The sequence below is a fragment of the Sus scrofa genome, chromosome 4 (genome assembly GCF_000003025.6).
Source record: "Sus scrofa isolate TJ Tabasco breed Duroc chromosome 4, Sscrofa11.1, whole genome shotgun sequence".
Classification (NCBI taxonomy): domain Eukaryota; kingdom Metazoa; phylum Chordata; class Mammalia; order Artiodactyla; family Suidae; genus Sus; species Sus scrofa.
This window is the reverse complement of record NC_010446.5, coordinates 113,157,923-113,179,987: the sequence shown is the minus strand read 5'-3', so window position 1 is coordinate 113,179,987 and position 22,065 is coordinate 113,157,923.

The window sequence follows — 22,065 nt, the reverse complement described above, 5'->3', positions numbered from 1 at the left end:
TCTGTAGATTGCCTTGGGTAGTATGGTTATTTTAACAATATTGATTCTTCCAATCTAAGAACACACTATATTTTTCCATCTTTTTATGTTGTCTTCAATGTCTTTCATCAGTGTCTTACAGTTTTTCAAGTGCAGGTCTTTTGCCTCCTTAGGTAGGTTTATTCCTAGGTATTTTATTCTTTTTAATGAGATGGTAAATAGTGTATTTTCCTTAATTTTTTTCTTTCTGATAATTTGTAGTTAGTGTATAGAAATGTAACAGATGTCTGTATATTAATTTTGTATCCTACAACATTACTAAATTTGTTTGATCAGCTCTAGTAGTTTTCTGGTGGCATCTTTAGGATTTTCCTATGTGTAGTAGATCACACTTGGTGCCATATGGAGGAGAGAGAGTGAAAGCAGGGGGCTGTGGAAGTCTGGTATAAGAAGCAAGATATTTGGAAAGGCTAGGGTTGTAGACTGTGGGGATAAGGAAGATGGTGATAAGAAGAGGCCAAAGAGATTATAGAGATATGAAAAGCTGCTGATGGATTGGAAGTGACTTGGAAAGAAAGAGGGGACTCAAAGGTGATTCCATAGTCTGGGGGCAAGAATTACTGAGTGAACTGTGATATCATTCCTTATAATGGGGATCACTGAGGGAGAGAAGACTTTGAGTCGGGAAGGAAGTGCAAGTTCTCTTTTGGACACGTTGCCCTGGAAATAACCCATTAAATATCCAACATATATTGTAGGCATCAAGATGTGTCAGGAGGAATGTCAGAAAAAGAATCAAGATATGGTATTCCTCAGCATCTATTACATGTGACACCAAGTGTATTAGAATTATGTAATGATTCACATGAAACAATTTTATAACCCAAGAAAAAATGACTTAGAAACAAGTTCCTACTTAAACGTTCATAATACCATCTATTACAGGTTCAAGGGGTTAAGTTTTGCTACTAATGTATGTTCTCTAATACATAAGAAATTACAAGAGGAAAAAAAAACGTAGGCCAAAAAGGGCCTGTGTTATTTAACGCCAGACTCAGTCCCTTACAACATTTAAATTATTCACATTATCATCAAAGTCAATGTCCAGAGACTACTTTCTCCTTGCAGTCTTATTTTATAATTCAGCCTAACTCTAAAGAAATGCTTCTAGCACAAAATGAACAACCAAGATTATCTTCCTCCCAGGCTCCAAATTACCCCTTCCTACCAAGTCCAGGGTGTTTAAGGGAGAGAGTTTGAGGTTGGGAGATCTGTGTGCTTGCTACAGGGTATCTCATAGTCAGTAAAATGGCCTTCAAGAACCTCCTCTTTCCTCCCTGAGGCTTCTAGGCCACAAGAGTTTTCCTCTCTCTCTCTTTCTCTGAGAACAAATGAAAGAATAAGGATGTTACCTGGTAGGTTATAGCTCACAAAAAAAATTCTGCAAAAAATGCTTCCGAGAACATCCTTCTCTTTTACAAATGCAGTGAAAGAAATATCCACAAAACATTTGATTTAACAAAAGATAATTAAGAAGAGATGAATAAAATTAGAGTTGATCATTTCAAAGGATCCAGCATCCAAAAGTTAAAACTGTATTGATACATACTTTGATATCACTATGAGTTATTGCTACATAATATTGCTCTCACGTTAGAAAGGCAGATTAATGTAGTGGTTACCAGGACGGCCTTCTTTAGAATCAGACACCTAGGGTTTACATCTTGACCGTTCTTGCTATCAGCTATGAAATCTAGGCCGGGTTTTTCAGTTCTTTCCACATCTATGTATATAAATGTGTCATCATATTAATAAAAAATTCCAGAGGGTTGTTTGGAGTATGAGTAATTTAGTAGAAGTAAAGCACTTAAAACAGGGAATGGTGCACAGTATACACTATGCCAGCTAAACCTATATATTAGCTATTTGTAATTCTCTTTCCCATTTTTACTCTTTGGTTTGCCTCCCATTCAAGAAACCAGTACTCATTATATTATTACATAATTCACATATATCCTTTAGCCTTCAAAATCAGTAATTCCTCAATTAGAGGCACAGAATTCAGAACTGAAATGATCATCCTATATTTAGTGACAGAGGGCAGGAAACAATCTTAATCTTTCCCTGTAATTGTTAAGAATTGCTTATCTATTTTTAATTGTTAAGAATTATTTACCTGTTACAGATGTTTCAATGATAAAGTAATATCTAAATACTGTTTTGAGTGCCCAATGAAATTATGCATCTATGTGTGTAATGTCATTCTATGCCAAGCACTATGCTATTTTAAATACATCATAAAAATCCAGTAAGGACCATTATTTGTGCCATTTTACAAATAGAAAAAAACAGACTTGTGAAGATAAATGCATGTCAGGATGACAGCAGAGTGACACTGTGATTTGACTCCAAAATCCGTTCATAAATGAGGCAATAATAATAGCAAAATATAAGTGAAAGAAAATCACATTATGTATTGATACATTAAAGTTTATAGAGCTATATAAAACCAGCTTCTCATTTAGTTAACAAATAAACATGATGTTTATTTTTGACCTATTCATTAAGAGAAAATATTTAAATTCATGTCAGATAGAACACAAGTATAACAAAGGCCTTAAAGTGAAGGATACGAGATCTTAGTGTTTATGGGAATTTCAGGATTTTTTTTAAATTAAAATACCTTAGTTTCCTCAAGTTGAAAGTATGTTACCAAACTCAGGTTTGGCTGCTCCCCATTCAAAAGTCAATAATGGAGAGGGAAGTGTCGGTGGAAAAGAAAGATGCTTTAATCAGAAAAGCTGGCAGTCTGGGCAGAAAGAAGACTTATGTCCTGAGAACTCCAAAAATTCTGCTCATCTGCCAGTTTTTAAAGGGAAAAGGGGGGAAGAATCTCAGTGAATCATCGAGGCAGGAGGTTGGGTTCGGCATCAATCTCCATTGAATGCAGACTAGCTGACTCTCCTCACAAGGTATCTGGCCCCCATGATCTGACTGTGGGATTACTAAGAGGGCTGGGGGGTAGGGGTGAGGGATAGATACCTCGTCATTCTTTAACTATGTAAGTCTTCATTCTTACTTCTTTTTTATCTAGGAAAAGAATCAACGGGTGAAGCAAAGCCTCCTTTGCATTCAGGAGAGCATTAAGTCAGGTGTCAGTGGGGGAGCTCCTATGGTGGCGACTGGGAACCATGAGGTTGCAGGTTCAATCCCTGGCCTTGCTAAGTGGGTTAAGGATCCGGCATTGCCGTGAGCTGTGGTGTAGGTTGTAGACCCGGCTCGGATCCCGCGTTGCTGTGGCTCTGGCGTAGGCCTGTGGCCACAGCTCTGATTAGACCCCTAGCCTGGGAACCTCCATATGCCATGGGAGTGGCCCAAAGAAATAGCAAAAAGACAAAAAAAAAAAAAAAAAAGTCAGGTGTCAGTACAAATTGTCTAGTGATCTCATTCCTATAAGCAGGGTCTTTCAAGGTTAGAAGGAAACAGAAATGGGCAAAGTGGAAAGAAAAGAGAGCTGCTATCAAGTAGAGTGCTAGGCATGTTTTTAAATACTGTTCTAAACCCAGGTGAGGACACCACAAAGATAAGTGAGTGGGTTAGTTTTACATACTGGTCTTGGAATTTTGTAAAATATTTCTTTGGAACAACTTAACTTTTTTTTAAAAGGTCACTAGAGTAGGTAATTTATACAAGATCAGTTACTTCCAAGGGTCAGGAAACATCTCTGAATCAGTTAAGATGTTAAACTCTTTATAGTAATTTCCTCACATAATAGTCCCTAAAATCATGCTCTGTATTTATTATTACCCCAATTTTCTTGAAAGGAAACTGAAGTTCAAAAATATAAACTAAATATTTAAGGTACAGAGCTAATAGGTGCAGTGGAAATAACTACACTTACTGTATCCTTCTGAAGCTATTAAAAAAGCATGAAGATAGAGCTAGTTTGAATTAATCCTTCTGACAAAACAAAGGTGTCTTTTTAAGAGGAGAACCCCAAACAGGAACCTATTATTGCTTCATCAGTGTACACAGTTGTTAAATGTTGGGGAATCTACTGTTATGCTGACTGTTCACAGCATTTTTATTTAAAATACTGTTGTCCTAGTCATTTCCTTAGCAGTAGCTGAGTCTAATTCCACTTTGTGATTGTTTATCTGGCATCTCCTGGGGATCCTCAGTGAAATGCCAGCTGCTCATCTGAAGACAATACTTAGTGGGCTACCAAATGATGCAAATGCTGGCCGTCTTAAACTCAACCTTCACAGTGGAGAGTCCACTTGAGCTAACATCAATAACATGACTCCTCTTCTATCTACTCACTTTAATGGTAGCTGAATCTTAGCTTCTCAGGAAGACAGCTATGTGATTAAAATGACTCCAGAATTTCTCTAGTTTACAGAATTCTATCCTCCCTCCAAGCGTGAGATTTCTATATCTCCAATAATGATGACTATATTTTTTTTTACCTTAAAAAAATACTGTCCTCCCACACAGAGGCAAAAGAAACGCTGAATGTCTTGGGAATTGTTAATTTAAAAAAATCTATTTATAAATTTGGAACAAAAAGTTCCTGTTAACTACAGAATTAACTACATTTGACTTAATTGTCATTAATAAAAATTCTTCTTAAGGGCCTTTATCAGGTGTCAAACTTACTAAGTCCTAGAATTTTTTTTTAAAGTTCCTTAGTTGCAACATATCAGGATTTTATCTGTATCTAATCTCATCTGACTGACAAAAGCGAAGACCACATTACATTTTTGAAAAGTAAGTTAACTACTTCTGAAATTAAAGAATTAGAGTAAGGAAAACAACATCAGCCTTTCTGTTTGACACCAGGGCACCATGCACTTTAATCTAAAAAAGACTAAGATACATGATTACTGTTAAAAACAAGACAACAGTCCCAAAATGGAGTCACTTATGCTAAGCACCATGTTGCTAAACTGAGACTTAATTACAGTTTCAGCGCTCCTCCCAGAAATCCTCCCAGAAATAGAATCTGAAACCCGTCAACCCTGAATCACCTGAACAGCACTAGTGAAGTGATCTGCCTAATAAACGCCATACTGGGGGCAGGGGGCTATATTTACTTTAGTACTTTACCTACTAAAGAAACAAACCTTGCAATAACTATCCCACTTTTTTTGCCTAGTATAATTTCCTTGTTTCTGCTCCCTTCTGGCTATAAATATCTTTCATTTTATATTGTTCCTTGATGCTTCTTTCTATCTGCTAGAATGCATACTACCTGATTCAAATCAGCTTTTTGCCCAAATAAATTCTGAACATTTTTAATATGCCTCATTTATCTTTTACCCATACCCTCAGTAGCTCTGCAGAGTGAAATCTCTTATTAAAGTGACCCTAGATGCAGACATGGACCTCTAGGTTTCCTCTGATTGTATAGATATTGGTCTTCTTTTCACAAAATATGCTGTATACAGAGTGATTTCTCTTCACTGCCTCCCCTTTATAAGAAAAGAATTTCCAGAGTTTCCATTGTGGTGCAGAAGAAACGAATCTGACTAGGAACCAAGAGGTTGTGGGTTCGATCCCTGGCCTCGCTCAGTGGATTAAGGATCCGGTGTTGCCGTGAGCTTCGGTGTAGGTCACACATGTGGCTCAGATCCCGCGTTGCTGTGGCTGTGGTGTAGGCCGGCAGCTGCAGTTCCCATTGGACCCCTAACCTGGGAACCTCCATATGCTGTGGGTTTGGCCCTCAAAAGACAAAAGACCAAAAAAAAAAGAATTTCCACATTTCCTCTCACTGAGGAATATATTTCTCTGTTCTGCCACAGACCTAGGATTATCAACTTTTAAGACATGAAAAATACTTTCAAAGTATTTCCCAAGTTCTAAGAATCTTTTCTTTTTGGCTTTCAAATATGGAGGCTGGAAGACATTTAGAAATGCATTACATGTGCTTATTTCTCATTCCTATTTTTTAAAATTCTGGAACTTTTTCCATTTTCCTGAATGAAAAAGGACTCTGAATAGAAAAGAAGAGAATAAAATAGTATGTAACATATGGCACATGGCAGGCAAGACTGCTACGTCACTCAGATGCCTCCCAATCCTAAATCACATGTCTTTTTCTGGCTTCCTCTGCTCTCTACTGCATCTACCTCTTCCTGCCTTTGCCCGTGTGCCTTAAGGATTCACATTGCCAATTCACCCAACTATCTCTCCCCAGATACACATATGCAAGTCTTTGAATGGTCACTAAACACCTCAGGAATGAGCTACCAGTTTCTGACTTTTAATACAATTTCTGTGTTGAAGTAAAATAAATGATACAGGCAGTATAGATTCTATAGCTGATCTGTGAGTGCTTTAGACTAAGACTTCTTCTAGCTTTATGGTCACAGTTTTTAAGAACATCCTTGTGTTATTCCGGGGAAAGCAACGGTCATTAAAAACTGTGCTACTGTCTGTGTGTACTGTTGTTTATCATACCGTATTGACATATTATATGTGTGTGTATCCATATTTAACACTGAATTTAAAATGACACCTCTCACCAAGATAAATAAAATCCTCAGCCCATATATATAAGAGTCTACATGCAGAATTGCTCAGCTTGGCTCTACTTCCTAAGGTGTAAAGAAGTAATTGTTAATTCCGACGTTAGCAGCAACAATCGCATGATTTTTCATGTAAAATTCTGGGACTTGTGTTTCTGCTTTGGAGAATGTTGCTAAACCCTTTTAGGTATATACTCATTATACTGAATTTCTTACTTAAACTTTAGATCAGAAAAGTCTATTTTATTGACCCCCCAAAGAACCTGTATTTGAATTATCAGCACACACCCACTAATGTCTGTCAATGAGTCTTACCTGCATATAAAACTTCAGTGAGGGATTATAATTGATTTACATATGGTGGCCATTCCTAGGATAAAAATTGTCCTTAGTTCTGTGGGTTCAAAACTTTCATGTGGTCAGAAAAACATCAACAACATTTACTAAATGATTGCCATCTAAATATTAGTGAGCGGTAACCATTAAAAATAATGAGTATGATACAATTTCTGCCTTTAAATTCCACAGTCTAAGCATGCAAGATATTTAATAATCACCATCCACTGTGGTAAGAACTACTCTATAGAAAAACATGAAGTCTCATAGCAGAGAATATATGCACATGGAAATTTCTCTTACTTTAGTCTAAATTGGTAAATGATCTCTGGGTACAAAAAAGTCTGAAGGAATGTAACTGTGATAAAGAGATCTATTCTCTCCATGTAGTATTTCCTTCATCCGTAGCGATGAAGTTCAAATTTTTAGCAGAATACATGGTCATGCAGAGTAAACATTACATTTTCCACCTCTGGTGCCACTAGTGCCATGTCATCGTGAGCTGGACAATAGGACAGAATAAGAAGTGATTAAGCAGTTTTAAGACATGGCCTTCGGGAGAGGGAGAAATCAAGGCATCCTCTACTCTTTGCTTTGTGCTGACCAAAACATATAGACAAGAGGACTAGAAATTGAGAAAACTTACTTCATGAGAGAAAGCATGTTGAGAATTATGATGTAAAAAGACTGAAGAAACACAGGACCCATTGATGATGGCAACAACATATTAGCCCTAAGCTCTTTATATTTGGATTTTTTAAAAGTCATTTTTATTCATTTCTATTTTTATTTTTAAGGTCCTTTTTCCTTTAAAGACATATAATCCCTTCTTTAGGTGTATCTTACATCTAACGAATTGCACCCATTTTAAACACAGAGTTTGACAGGTTTTGACAAGTGATTACAATGCTGTAACTGCAGCCACAGTCAGATACACATTTCCATCACACTCTAAATTTCCATTGGGCTCTTTTTCCCGTCAGTCCCACACTTTCTCCTCACAAATTTCCACCCAGAGCAAACACAAATTTGTTTTCTATCAGGAAAGATTACTGTTGTGTTTGCTTCAGCAGCACGTATACTAAAATTGGAACCATACAGAGAAGATTAGCATGGCCTCTGCACAAAGATGACATGCAAATTTGTGAAGCATTCCATATTAAAAGAGAAAGATTACTGTTTATTTTCAAGAACTTTATATGAAAGAATAACAGCATATGTAGTCTCTTATGCTGGGCATCTTTCACCGAGTATAATGTAGTTTCATGCATCAGTAGCTGCTGCATGCGTCAGTGGTATCGTATGTTCTTTTTAATAATCCTGAAGTTTTTCACTATATGAATATCCTACAATTTAGTTATCCATTTCTCTGTTGATAAACTGGTTAAATCTAGATTTTGGCTACCATGAATAAAACTACTATGAACTAAGCATAGTGCTTTGAGAGGACATAACATTTTGCTTTTTCTGTCTAAATAGGAATGAAGTAACTTACCTTTTGTTACTGTTAAGAAATGGTCCTATTGTTTTCCGTGTGTTACGCTGTTTTACATTTCCATTAGCAATATATGAAAGTTCCAGTTCATCCTTACCAACATTTAAAGTAGTCTTTAATTTTTGCCATTGCAAATGATCTTATTGGTACTTCAATTAGTTATGCTTATGTTTCTTTCATTTTACATTTGCCTTCAGATTCTTTTCCCTTGTAGATGATTACAAAATACTGAGTAGAGTTCCCTGAGCTATACAGTAGATCCTTATTGGTTATCTATTTTATATACAGTAGCATGTATATGTTAATCCCATTGTGCAAATGTTTCCCTCCCCACTAGGTGTTTCCTTCTTTTTGATGCAGTGGTAAGTGGGACTGTTTCCTTAGCTTCTCTTTCTGAGAGTTGTTAGTGTATAGAAATGCAACAGGTTTCTGTATATTAGTTTTGTATCCTGCAACCTTTCCAAATGCATGTGATGAGCTCTAGTAGTTTTCTGGTAGTGTCGTCAGGATTTTTTATGTATAGTATTATGTTATCTACAAATAGGGACAGCTTTACTGCTTAATTTCTAATTTGGATTCTTTTATTTCTTTTTCTTCTCTGATTGCTAGGTCTAGGACTTCTAAAACTAGGTTGAATGAAAGTGGCATAAGTGGGCCTCATTGACTTGTTCTTGATTTTAGAAGAGATGCTTTTGGCTTTTCACCATTGAGTATGATGCTAGCCGGAGGTTCATCATATATGGCCTTTATTATATTGAGGCATATACCCTCTATGTCCACATTCTGGGGAGCTTTTTTAATAATGGATGTTGAATTATAGCAAAAGCTTTTTTCTAAATTTATTGAGATGATCATATGGTTTTTAGTCACCACCTTGTTAATGTGGTATATCACACTGAGTGATGTGCATATATTGAAAAATCCCTCATCCCTGGAATAAATGATAAGGCAAGAATATACAATAGAGAAAAGATAACCTCTTCAATAAGTGGTGCTGGGGAAACTGGACAGCTACATGTAAAAGAATAAAATTAAAACATTCTCTAATACCACATACAAAAATAAACTCAAAATGAATTAAAGACCTAGATGTAAGATCAGATGCTATATAACTCTTAGAGGAAAACATGGGTAGAACACTCTTTGATGTAAATCTCAGAAATATTTTTCTGGATCCATCTCCTAAAGTAAAGGAAATAAAAGCAAAAATAAACAAATGGGACCTAATTAAACTTAAAAGCTTTTGCACAGCAAAGGAAACCACTGACAAAATGAAAACACAACCTACTGAATGGGAAATTTGCAAACAATATGACCGATAAAGAGTTAATATCCAAATACATAAAAGCTCATACAATTCAACATAAAAAAAAAAACCCACAGACAACTTGATTTAAAAATGGGCAGAAGAGGAGATCCCATTGTGTCTCAATGGGTTAAGAACCCAGCTAGTATCCATGAGGATGCAGGCTTGATCACTGACGTTACTCACTGGGCTAACAATCTGGTGTTGCCATGAGCTGCAGTGTAGGTTGCAGATGTGGCTCAGAACTGATGTTGCTGTGGCTGTGGCATAGGCTGACAGCTACAGCTCCGATTCAGACCCTAGCCTGATTACATCCATATGCCACAGATGTGGTCTTAGAAAAAAAAAAATGGCGGAAGAGATGAACAGACACTTTTCCAAAAAGGAAATGCAGATGGCCAACATTCACATGAAAAGATGTTCAATATCACTAATCATCAGGGAAATGCAAATCAATACTGCAATGTGATATAACCTCACACTTGTCAGAATGGCTATTATTAAAGAGAATGCAAATAACAAATGCTGGTGAGAATGTAAAGAGGAAAGGAAACCCATTTACACTTTTGCTGTGAATGTCAATTGGTGCAGCCACTATGGAAAGCAGTATGGAGGTTTCCCAAAAAACTAAAATTAGAACTACCATATGACCTAGCAATTCTACTCCTGAGTATACATCCAAAAAACTCCAAAAATACTAATTTGAAAAGATACATATACCCCAATATTCATAGTAGCATGATTACAATTGTCAAGATGAAGCAACCAAAGTGCCAATCAACCAATGTATAAAGAATAGTGGAATACTACTCAGCCATAAAAAGAACAAAATTTGCTATTTGCGGCAGCATGGATAAACATGGAGGGCATTGTGCTAAATGAAATAAGAAGACAGAGAAAGACAAATACTGTATTATATCACTTATATGTAGAATCTGAAAAGTACAACAAACTAGTGAATATAACAAAAAAAAAGCAGAGTCATAGATATAGAGAACAAACTAGTTATTTGTGGGGTAAGAAAAGTGGGGAAGGGCAATAAGGGTTAGGGGAAGAATGGGGTTGTTATGGGATTATATGAAATTCTGTGTGTGAAACTTCTGAAAATTATAAAGCACTAGAGAATTCAAAGAATCATTCAGGCAAACCATCTTTGGTTCACATTCATTAAGTGCTTTCTGGGTTTCCATTAAAGTAAATATAAAGCAATGATAATTTTGAGTCAAAGATAACTTGAGAAACACTGTCTTTGGTTTTATATTTACTTAAATTTTATCTTCCTATACTTCCTTCCGTTAAGACATCTTCAACTTTCATCTTACCAAGTTGCAAGAGAGCTAGGGTATGTATTCAGTTAAAAAGGAAAATAGAAGAAAAATAATGGAACACAACTCACCAATTTCAGCTGATATCCTTTCTGATTTCTTCCTGTTTTTGTTTTTTCTTCATTTCTTTTCACCCACAAGTTTTCTTGTTTAGACATAGCTTGGCAGTCGATGAGGTATTTGGGTGAGAGAGTTTGTAGATTTAGGATCCCAGTTCTTTGCAGCTCTTTTACAGTCGGGATAGCTCCCTTAATTTTCTACCTGCTTTTTCAACCTTAAAATTCATTTCTGCCACCTCAGGTGGAGGAAGTTAACCTGCAGTTTTGTCCCCTGTAGCCACCAGTATTGGGGAGTGTGCTTGGACAGGAAAGTTGCAAACTGGCCTTATGTTTCTTGTTACCATGTTATTATCCTTTCTTGTTGAAGTGTTTCAGGAGTAAACTGGTCTGATTTCTGTATACTTTCAAGTACTTTCCCATTTCCTTATGCAAATTTTTTAACAGCGTATCTTTCTCATGATTTTATTATCTGTGGGAGAGCTGACATAACCTCTTTATTACACCAACTTTCCTAGACATATGAGAGAAACAATCTTCTCTTTTGTTTAAACCACAGTTAATTTGAGTTTCTGTCACTCACAGATGGGAGAATTAAATTAATTGAATCTTGTATCATACTTAGAACAGTGCTAGCACATAGTAAATATTCCATATGTTATCTATCATTTTCATCATTAATGTTATTGCCATTTATCTACTCTTACATAGGACCTTTGTTTTGCAGAGCCTAAGTGCTCTTGGTAATTATTTAACAGTTACTCAGTTCAAGGAAATTCTCAGATTGTAGAAATATAACTACAAAGATAAGAAAAGAGAAAATTTGCCTGCCTGCAATCAGGTTAAAGACTGGATTTTTAAAAAATGTATAAATGATCATAATATGATAATGTAGCTGATTAAATGGAGGTATATTACAAGGGCAAACACTTTGCCTTGGCTATTATGAGAAGGTTTCTCATAAAAAATAGCATTTGATTTGAAATTTGAAAGATGAAAGAAGTTTCCGGATTCCCATCGTGGCACAGAGGAAACAAATCCGACTAGGAACCATGAGGTTGTGGGTTCGATCCCTGGCCTTGCTCAGTGGGTTAAGGATACGGCATTGCCGTGAGCTGTGGTGTAGGTCTCAGATGTGGCTTGGATCCCATCTTGCTGTGGCTCTGGCATAGGTCGATAGCTACATCTCTGATTAGATGCCTAGCCTGGGAACCTCCATATGCCATGCATTCGGCCTTAAAAAGAAAAAAGAATCCGTTTCAAAAAAAAAAAAAAAAAGAAGTTTCCATGGTGGACAGAGACGCTGTCAGAGTCAGTATCTTCTTTTTATCAAACCTGCCTAATTCAATGGACAACGAACTATTCAAAGTTCCCTTTTTATACTCTCCACAAATCATCCCTGCTATGGGAATTATAACTAACTTTGCTAGATTTTTTTTTTCAATTCGAATACTTTTTCATATGCCCAAAACACTTTGTTAGGGCTTCAGAAATCCCAAATCTACTTGGTTTTTATGGGTTGGTGAATTGAACAGCTGGTTAATAACATTCATTATACTCTGAGAAGGTGACATAGTTTCTATATTCTGAGAATACTTATTAAAATATGTGATAATGTTCTCTTTCTTCAATCCAATGTGCACTACTTTCGACTCTCTTGATTCTAAAAATCCACACAATGAGAATATTTGTAAAATCAAAAACACACTCTAACTTCCAAGAGCCTATTCTCCAAGTATTACCATCTCATGTCATTTTGGCTTTGATCTTAAGAATCTTACACATCTAATTCCAAGTAATGCTTTTTGGGGGGGTAAGATTAGATTTTTCAATTCTCCTTCCCCATATCCCCTATATACATCTCAGGCAAACCATCTCTGGCTCAACACTAATTAACGGCTTTCTAGTTGTATCTTGAAGTAAGTGTAAACCCTAGAAGAGTGGTTCTCAGTTTTTTGTTTTTTGTTTTGACTAAGAATTATTATTACTCTGTAGTCTTCAATCCAATGCATTTCAATCCTTTCATAAAATGCTGGAAAATTAGTAGAAGAAATATCATGTGTTTATATAGCATAACAATTTCAAACTGATGAAAGTTTCTAAATGCTTTCTCTAAATGTCATTACTTCACTGGTCTATGACACATACATTAGGTATCACTCGTTTATATATGCCCACAGAAACTTGTCCAAAGGGATGGGAAGAAAATTTAATTCAGTGAGAGCCCCATGATCTGTGCCATGCAGTGAACACAGTTTCTGACACAGCTTTTATCTGGTATCCTGCCATATGGTCTCACTGTAACAAGAATTTTCATCATTGCATTTGTTGCTCTCCATCTGACAGAGATGATGGCAAATCAATCCAAATTCACCTCATAATTAGACTGACCTTTGAGACGTGTATTCATCCGAGTGTTTGAGGAATCTGTGGGAAATATTCATATTTTTTGAAAATCAATATGCGGAGTATTCTGGATTGGCTCTCCTATTTATTAAGTGCAGAGTGGGTATTTTGCAGGGATAGTTTATGATCACAGTACGAGAAACATTTCATTAAGCTATATTTGCATTAATTTAGTGGTTAATGGCATCTCAAATCAAGAGAGCTGGATGAGCCGAGACCTCAGAGGTCTTTTTTTCCCCCCGTTAGCAATGACATCTCCATTTTCTTGTTATAAAAATTCACTACAGGAAAGCATGTTCTCATTAAAGTAAATATATCTTCCCATCGGTTTCCAAGTTGGGAAGCAGAGGCCTATGAAAATAATCAGTTTGGAAGAATTCCCATAGTTCCTTTTACCACTGTACATTGTTAAAGGAAATAAAATCCTCTTGTCTGTAATGTGCAACTTCAAGCCAAAACGGGTAGATATTTGCTACCATGGCTGCCTCACACATACTAGTGACAAACACCTTATACAGGCATCTCTCATTTCTATGGTGCTTTGCAGATAACTGCAATTATTATTATTATTATTTTAAATTGTTGTTACAAATTGAAAGTTTGTGACAACCTTGAATTAAAGCTAGTCCATTTTTGTAGCAGCATTATTTTTAAATTAAGGTGTGTACGTTGCTTTATAGATTAAGGCTATCACACACTTAATAGATTACAGTATAGTGTAAACATAACTTTTATATGCACCGGAAAACCAAAAAAAATGTGACTCACTTTATTGCTATCTTCATTTTGTTGTGGTGGTCTGGAACTGAACCTCAAATATCTCTTAGTTACTCCTGCGGTTAAATTCAAAGGTAAGACATAGCTAGGAAGAGGGCAGGAATTTTCATTTCTGACCAATTCACCTGGGCTAAAGCCAGAGTGATTTTTCATTTTAGGCACTGTTTAGATAGGGGTTGCTTTGCCCCATTTGAACATATTTTGAGCATTCCTTGATGTTTCAGAGACTTACCAGAGCAAAATTCACCTCTGCATCTCTAAACCTAAAAATATAAGATATACTCAAGATGTCTTTCAGATCTTTCAGGCCCAGACTAAAGAGGAATGTTCTGTTTTTTTATGCTTTGTTTTGTTTTTTGTTTTTTTTCAGGACTTGTGTTGTGTGAATCCTGAATAGTGTCAGAATTGGTAAGTGGATGTTTAATTTGGAAATCTGAGGGAGGAAGATTGTTTTTTTGGCTGGTTGCCTGGCGTTGTGGGTCTGGCTCTAGCACAGTTCGTCTAGATGTGATTTGCTGCGTTGATATATCCTTCCAATGGGCAGAAGTTGAACTGAATCTCCTAGAGTACTTCGTTTTTTTCAACAAATCTTTCCTGTACATCTCAAATTTAACAGGAGTTGGAGATAAAGCAGTGAAAACAAAAACAAAAACAAATGGTACATGGACCCCTACCCATGGCTTGCAGAGCTAACATTCCAGGAGCAGCTAAGATACAACACACAAATCAATGAGTGCTAAGGAGAAAAATAATTCAGGGAAGGAAAACTAGGCACAGCAAATGAGAGGGATGATTTGGGCCGTGAAATTGGCAATGCTTGTGATTCTCTCGACCTTTCCTTCTTATTAATGTCCCACCTCCACGTCACCACTCCTCTGACTCTTGGATGTGGCTTCACATCTCCGGACAGGGATCTGGCTTCCTGAGCAACAACCTGATGAATGGTTGGTACAATTCCAAAACACTGGGGGTGTGGGAAACTCTTAGGCATGCTTTGACCAGTAGGGAATGGGAAGGAATGGGAAAGAGCTGAGCATAGAAATCCTTCCGTTTTTTCATTCTTGCAGACTACTCTGAGAGACAGTTTCTCCCCCAGACCTTTCCAGGAAAACCTTCGATATGAACAAATTTGCCTCTTCTAGATTCATTGTGAAGATAAACATATTAGAGAACAAACAAAACCTCTCTTGTTTTTTTCTATGCATTTTTCCATCTCCACATTTCTCTATCCCTTTGGAACTAACTTTCCCCAATTTTCCTTTCCCTTCTCCCTTGAACCCACTCCCATCACAGTTTTCTCCCACCACTCCATGATACTACGCTTGTCAAAACCACGAGTGGAAGGGAAAAATTGATGCTGTGGGAAAGAGAAGAGGAAATCGTTGGGCTTCACAGAATCCTCTTTCTGAAAATCTCTTAAAAATGAGATAAACTTTAAACATTATGTGTTAGCTCTCAGACATAAGTCTCTTTGAAGACAAATGATAAAATACGTGAGCTTTTTCTTACTCTTTGTATAAAACGGACCATGTCACAAATGAAGAAAAATTATTTTAGTAGCCATTTAGTTCACACACCATTTGTAGACCCAACTTCAAGGATCATTCAAGTCCCATATTCCATTAGTCATAATACTTGTAAAAGGAAGCAATGCTTTCCTGATGTATTAAATCAGTAAGGCAATAAAATGTTATTTTCTGGAGTCTAAGCAGATAGTCAAATAAAATGTGTGAAAGAAAAAGGGACAATAAATCAGTAATAAGAGTGGCAATAGTAATAGCAATAATAGCAATAACTATAATAATAATAGCTTACACTCACTGTTTATTATGCCACATATCTATATCCTGAAGTAAATATCTCACATTAATATATAATGATATGCATATATATATATATACCTACATATACATAAAAAACTTCACAATAAAATCTTTTGTGGTTTATAACCATTTTGCCCATAAAGATACTGAGGCATAGAAAATCCACAACCAGTAAGAGACATGACTTATAAATTTATTGACATATCTCCTGTCATGAGTTTCCATTTAGATTTAGCAGTTCTCAAGTACATAAAAGTATTTTCCAATATTATGCACTTAACAGCTACTAAGTGTCATGGAGCACTGCCATCTCTTGCTAATTGAGAACAGTGCAATAGAATAAATTTAATCCATGTCTCAAGAAATGTTGCATGTTAAAATTCAGTTCTTATGCTCACATTTAGATGTGTTAATATTGTTATTACAACTTCTATAACTTGGCCTAGCCCTATATTAATTGTTTGAATCACTGCAGCTTCAATTTATATGAACTAGTTTGCCGTAATTAAGCAATACAACATGGCAGTCCCTTTCAGGATGATTACAGTATATAATAATTTCATAATAAACTCCAGTGATGCTCTATCTTAATTATACACATTAATAGATTCCATACACATTTAATTATCTGCTACAGTGATATTCCCATAACTTTTAAAGAGTTCTGCTTGAATATAACTAGTGCTCAAACACAGATTCACTCATGGGGCATAACGAACACGTTATCACTGTACTTTAGGATGAAAATCACCCATTGATGTATGTGAGTTTTCACAGTTACACAGGTGTGAAATTAACTGGTTAAATCTTATACTTACATAAAAACATATGTTTATATAGATTTAAAATATAATTTCTCTTCTACTTCAGCAGTCTCACAGATAATGAAGTAGGGCTATGAATAAAATAACCATATATAAATATTAAAATACACTTTCTTTTCTCTTAGAGAATGGGCTATCTTATCTATACTAAAGCACAGAATCAAAGGCTATTAAATAGTAGAAGAGATTTGTCCTAAAAATTTCAAATATAGTAAGACCAAATTTGATCTTTTAACACTTGTCCAAATAAAGAGATTTGAGAACCTAATACAAATTTCTAGAGATGGTTTGGAGGGGCTTTGTCATTGGAAGAATTTATGTTAATGAAAAAGGGGTACAACGTAGTTTTTTTCAGATCATTTTCATTCCCTTCTCCTATTTCAAATATTCATCAGTATCATCCACTTTTCCTTGAAAATAATTTGAAAATATTTAGTCTTGTTGTTTACACCCCCTCCCATTTTTACTGCCATAGTACATTACTAGTTCAAATTTTTAAAAAATCCTTCTACAGGTAATGATTTGCAACAGCCTCCTAAAACCAGTGGCCCCTGCTCACAACACTCAGATGTTATCAGCTACACTGAGGGCTCTTTGGTGTAACCCAAGTTTGTGTTCTCTGTAGCCCTCTCTTCCCCCCACCTTGCCCCCCCCCTCCCCTGGATATTTCTCCAAGCCATGTCTGCGACCTACACCATAGCTCATGGCAACACCAGATCCTTAACCCATGAGCAAGGACAGGGATAGAACCCACATCCTCATGGATACTAGTTCGGTTCATTAACTATTGAGCCACAATGGGAACTCCTTAATGACAATTTTATTCATACCAATTAAGTTCTAGGATTAAGGCTTTTCATTCCTGGTACTCCATGACCCAGCCCCCTTGTAACTAACAAACCATGAAGTTTAACTAAATTTGGAGGTTTTTGTACAAACTTTCAAAATCTGAAAGATCTATCATTGGAAAAAGTCCTTAAAATAGAAAATACATATTACCTAATGCCAGAGTATATTTGACATAAAAATTGACATTTAGGACTTGCTCTGCTGCTTTTATTTGTATAGGATTTTTTTTATTAATGTAGCAGGGGACAATCTCTGCCTTCATATCAGTCAACATGAAAGCTGTGCTTTAAAGGAAGTCTTGTCTTATTCCAATTGTTATCAGTGGTTCCTGCCAGTGCTATATACCCAGGATTCTGAATGAGCTTATTTAATGCAAGAAGCATGGTGTTGCTGACTCTAAAATGCTAATTAAATTTTTATGGAATATCCAACAAGCCATTTAAAAAGTCTGCGTGCTCATCTAATGGGTTTAAAGCATGTGTGTATTTTAACTTGCATTCCATATTATTGCATTTTTTGTGATAATTGAACAGATTTGCTATAGAATTAACCAAATACATTAAAACAATATTTTTACTAACAGAAATTACTGATTCCCAGGTATTATTCCAGAATCGTGGTGGAAAAGTAAGTCAGGATCTCTACAAATATTTCTATGAGACTCTATTCCATACCTGATCAGTCATCACTATCTCTCTCGAATCAAGAAAAAATTATTTTTTTATTTAAAATTTTTTTAGAATATAGTTGATTTACAGTGTTGTGTCAATTTCTGCTATACAGCACAGTGACCCAGCCATTATATATATATATATAATATATATATATTTTCTTTATCTCATACTATCTTCCATCATGTTCTACCCCAAGAGACTGGATATAGTTTCCTGTGCCGTGCAGTAGGACTTCATTGCTTTTCCATTCTAAATGTAATAGTTTGCATCTACCAACCCCAAACTCCGCATCCATCCTACTTTCCCCCCACCCCCTTGGCAACCACAACTCTATTCTCTATGTCCATGAGTCTGTTTCTGTTCTATAGATAGGTTGACTTGTGCCATATATATATATGTATTTTTTTCTTCTTAGGGCTGCCCCCACAGTATATGCATGTTCCCAGGCTAGGGGTCAATCTGGAACAGCAGCTACTGGCTTACACCACAGCTATGTCCATGCCACATCTGAGCTGTATCTGTGACCTACATCACAGGTAATGTCAGATCATAAACCCACTGAGTAGGGCCAGGGATCAAACACACTCCTCATGAATAATAGTTAGGTTCTCAACCCAATGAGCCACAGTGGAAACCTCCTGTGCCATATTTTATATTCCACTATAAGTGATATCATATGGTAGTTGTCTTTCTCTTTCTGACTTACTTCACGTAGTATGAGAAACTCTAGTTCCATTCATGTTGCTGCAAATAAATGGCATTATTTTGTTCTTTTTATGGCTGAGTAGTATTCCATTATATATGTGTACCACATCTTCTTAATCCATTCATCTGTTGATGGACATTTAGGTTGTTTCTATGTCTTGGCTATTGTGACTAGTGCTGCAGTGAACATAGGGGTGCATGCATCTTTTTGAATGAAAGTTTTGTCCAGATAAATGCCCAGGAGTGGGATTGCTAGATCATAGTTCTATATTTAGTTTTCTGAGGAACCTCCATACCGTTTTCCATAGTGGTTGAACCAATTTATATTCTTACCAACAGTGAAGAAGGGTTCCCTTTTCTCCACACCCTTTCCAGCATTTGTTATCTGTAACCTTGAATTTTTTTTTTTTTTTTTTTGTCTTTTGTCTTTTTGTTTTTTGTTTTATTGTTTCTATTTCTTGGCCTCCCGGCATATGAGGTTAGGTTGATCGGAGCTGTAGCACGGCTACGCAGAGCACAGCAACGCGGATCCGAGCCGCGTCTGCAACCTACACCACAGCTCACGGCAACGCCGGATCCTTAACCCACTGAGCAAGGGCAGGGATCAAACCCGCAACCTCGTGGTTCCTAGTCGGATTCGTTAACCACTGCGCCACGACGGGAACTCCCACCTTGAAATTTTTTTAATTTTAAAGGACATTTTATCAAAATATTTATTTTCAGCTATTTTTAACAACTTTCAAAATCCCCTATAAGTCTTCCATCTTTTTATCTCTGTATATTTTTTTCTTTAGTCTCTTTTCTTCTTTGATGTGCTTGCTTTCACTTACTCTTTCCTCTGTTTACATATTTAATTTTTATTTTCAGTTGTCAATATCTTCCTCTCTGCATTCTTATTTTACTCTAGGTAGAAGTAAACATTTCCTTTCTTGTTCAATGTAGTGCAGGTATTTTTATAATAGGTTCTACAATAATTGATTCTTCTCATTTTGTTACATGTCTGTCATCTCCTACTATCTTTGAAGCACCTTGGAGTCACAGACTATGTTTTACTTTAAATCCCAATGTCAAGCACAGTATCAGTCAAGCAGAGGGTGACTGAAGGATAAATAAGTGGAGAGTGAATAATACAATAAAAAATGCCTTGGAATCACAGACTGTTTTTCTCAATGCAGAAAGAGTAGTGTCATCAAATATGTATTTGAGAATTCATGAAGCAGAAGTAAAACGATGTTTGTACAATGATTAGGAATAAACTTCAAGAGAATGATGGTTCCGTATGAGCAATGCCTTCTGTGTCCTGGTGTTGTAGCTGTCTGTTCACTTTGTAAATGTGAGGCAGAGGAATAGCAATTAGCTTGAACAGCAAGCAGATTTTTGTAGGGTGCATTTAATACTTCTCTTCTTGTAGCCCTTCCTTTCTGTTCACTGGGAATGAAAAATCTTCACTATGACTTAAGGATAAAATCATTCAAGGAGTTAAGAATTGCTACATTTTAAGAGGAAACCAGTTAAAATATAAATAAAATGTACATGGATTCAATGTAAAAACACATTGCCTATGATTCATTGCCTGATTGTTGCTTGAGAGGTTGATGGACCTTTATATCAAAGTGGGGAAGGACTGACATGTGCTTACATAGTATTCTCTGATCTCTTCAAGTTCCTGGGAAGACCTTCCAGCATAGACATGGTAAGAGTACAAATGATTTCTCCTAGTTAATTCCTAAAACAGTCATGGTTATAAAGGTTTAGGCCATTTTGTGTATCACTTGTAATACATGGTTAAGTTGAGAACTAGGAAGAGCTTTTTTGGGGAGAAAGGAATTCTATTTTATTTTATTTATTTTTTTAAAAACTTACAGATTTTTCTCCTAAATCTCAGATGCCTATATTTAAATATACAATAGAAAATTCCCCTCGATGTCTGGTAAACATTTCAAACTCAAAGTGAACAAATCTTTTCATGCCATCTCCCAACTTTCGAGAAGAGCTTTTTTTCATTCACCCTTAGCATTACTGTAAGAGTCATTTTGGCTTCAAAGCTGGCTATTATGACAGATGATATTTCTTTGTTTCAACTTTTTTGTTTGTTTTTCTATTGGTGACTCTTACATATCACTTGAAAAATTTGAGGACCTTATTTGGTATGTCTTAGAGATGGATCCAATCAATCAAAAATTTTCACATTTTTGCAAATTAGATACACGTCTAAAATTATAATTGACTTGATAAGAGGCAGTGTCTCCAAGAGGAAAGCTGGTTTTTATTACACAAAGGGAGGGTGAAATTCTGGTATTCTGGTTTTGACCAGATACTTGTGTGTGTATAGCACATATACAGTGTTTTACCAGTAGCTTTTTAAGGCTAAAAAGCTGGCAGTTTGTTAAAATCCAAATGTATCTTCATAATGGCAATAGGCAGAGTCATCAATATTAGGTGACATGGTTGAAATAAAGAAATCTTCACAGATGTTCAAGAAAAGTATAGTTGCCTTCTCTAAGAGGTCATAAAATTGATGTACATCCATGTTTACTAACTAATTAGCCTCTGTTTTGAAAACCATAAAAAGCACAATTCTCAGATCATTACACCAGAAGAAAAAGAATATTCCTTATATGCTTATTACCTGTCTTTTGGTCAAGGACCATAAAGAGACTGAAAGTCTTTATTTAGATTACTGTGAACTTATATGTTAATTAATAAAACTGAATGGTTTTTAATGGGTCAAAAAGAAAAAATATGTATATATAGACATACACATGACTGATGCAATATACAATTTCATTCTCTTCCTGAGAATAGAATACTTTTTAATACTATAAGAGAGACAGTTATTAAAACACACTTTTTAGGGAAAAAAGGTTAAATTAAATATATAATTCCTGGCCCAACTATCCTCAATAAATTTCAGACTTGATATATCTTATTGTGTGCTCCTTGAGTTTGTAGCTATCTCAGTCCTAAAGAATATATGAAT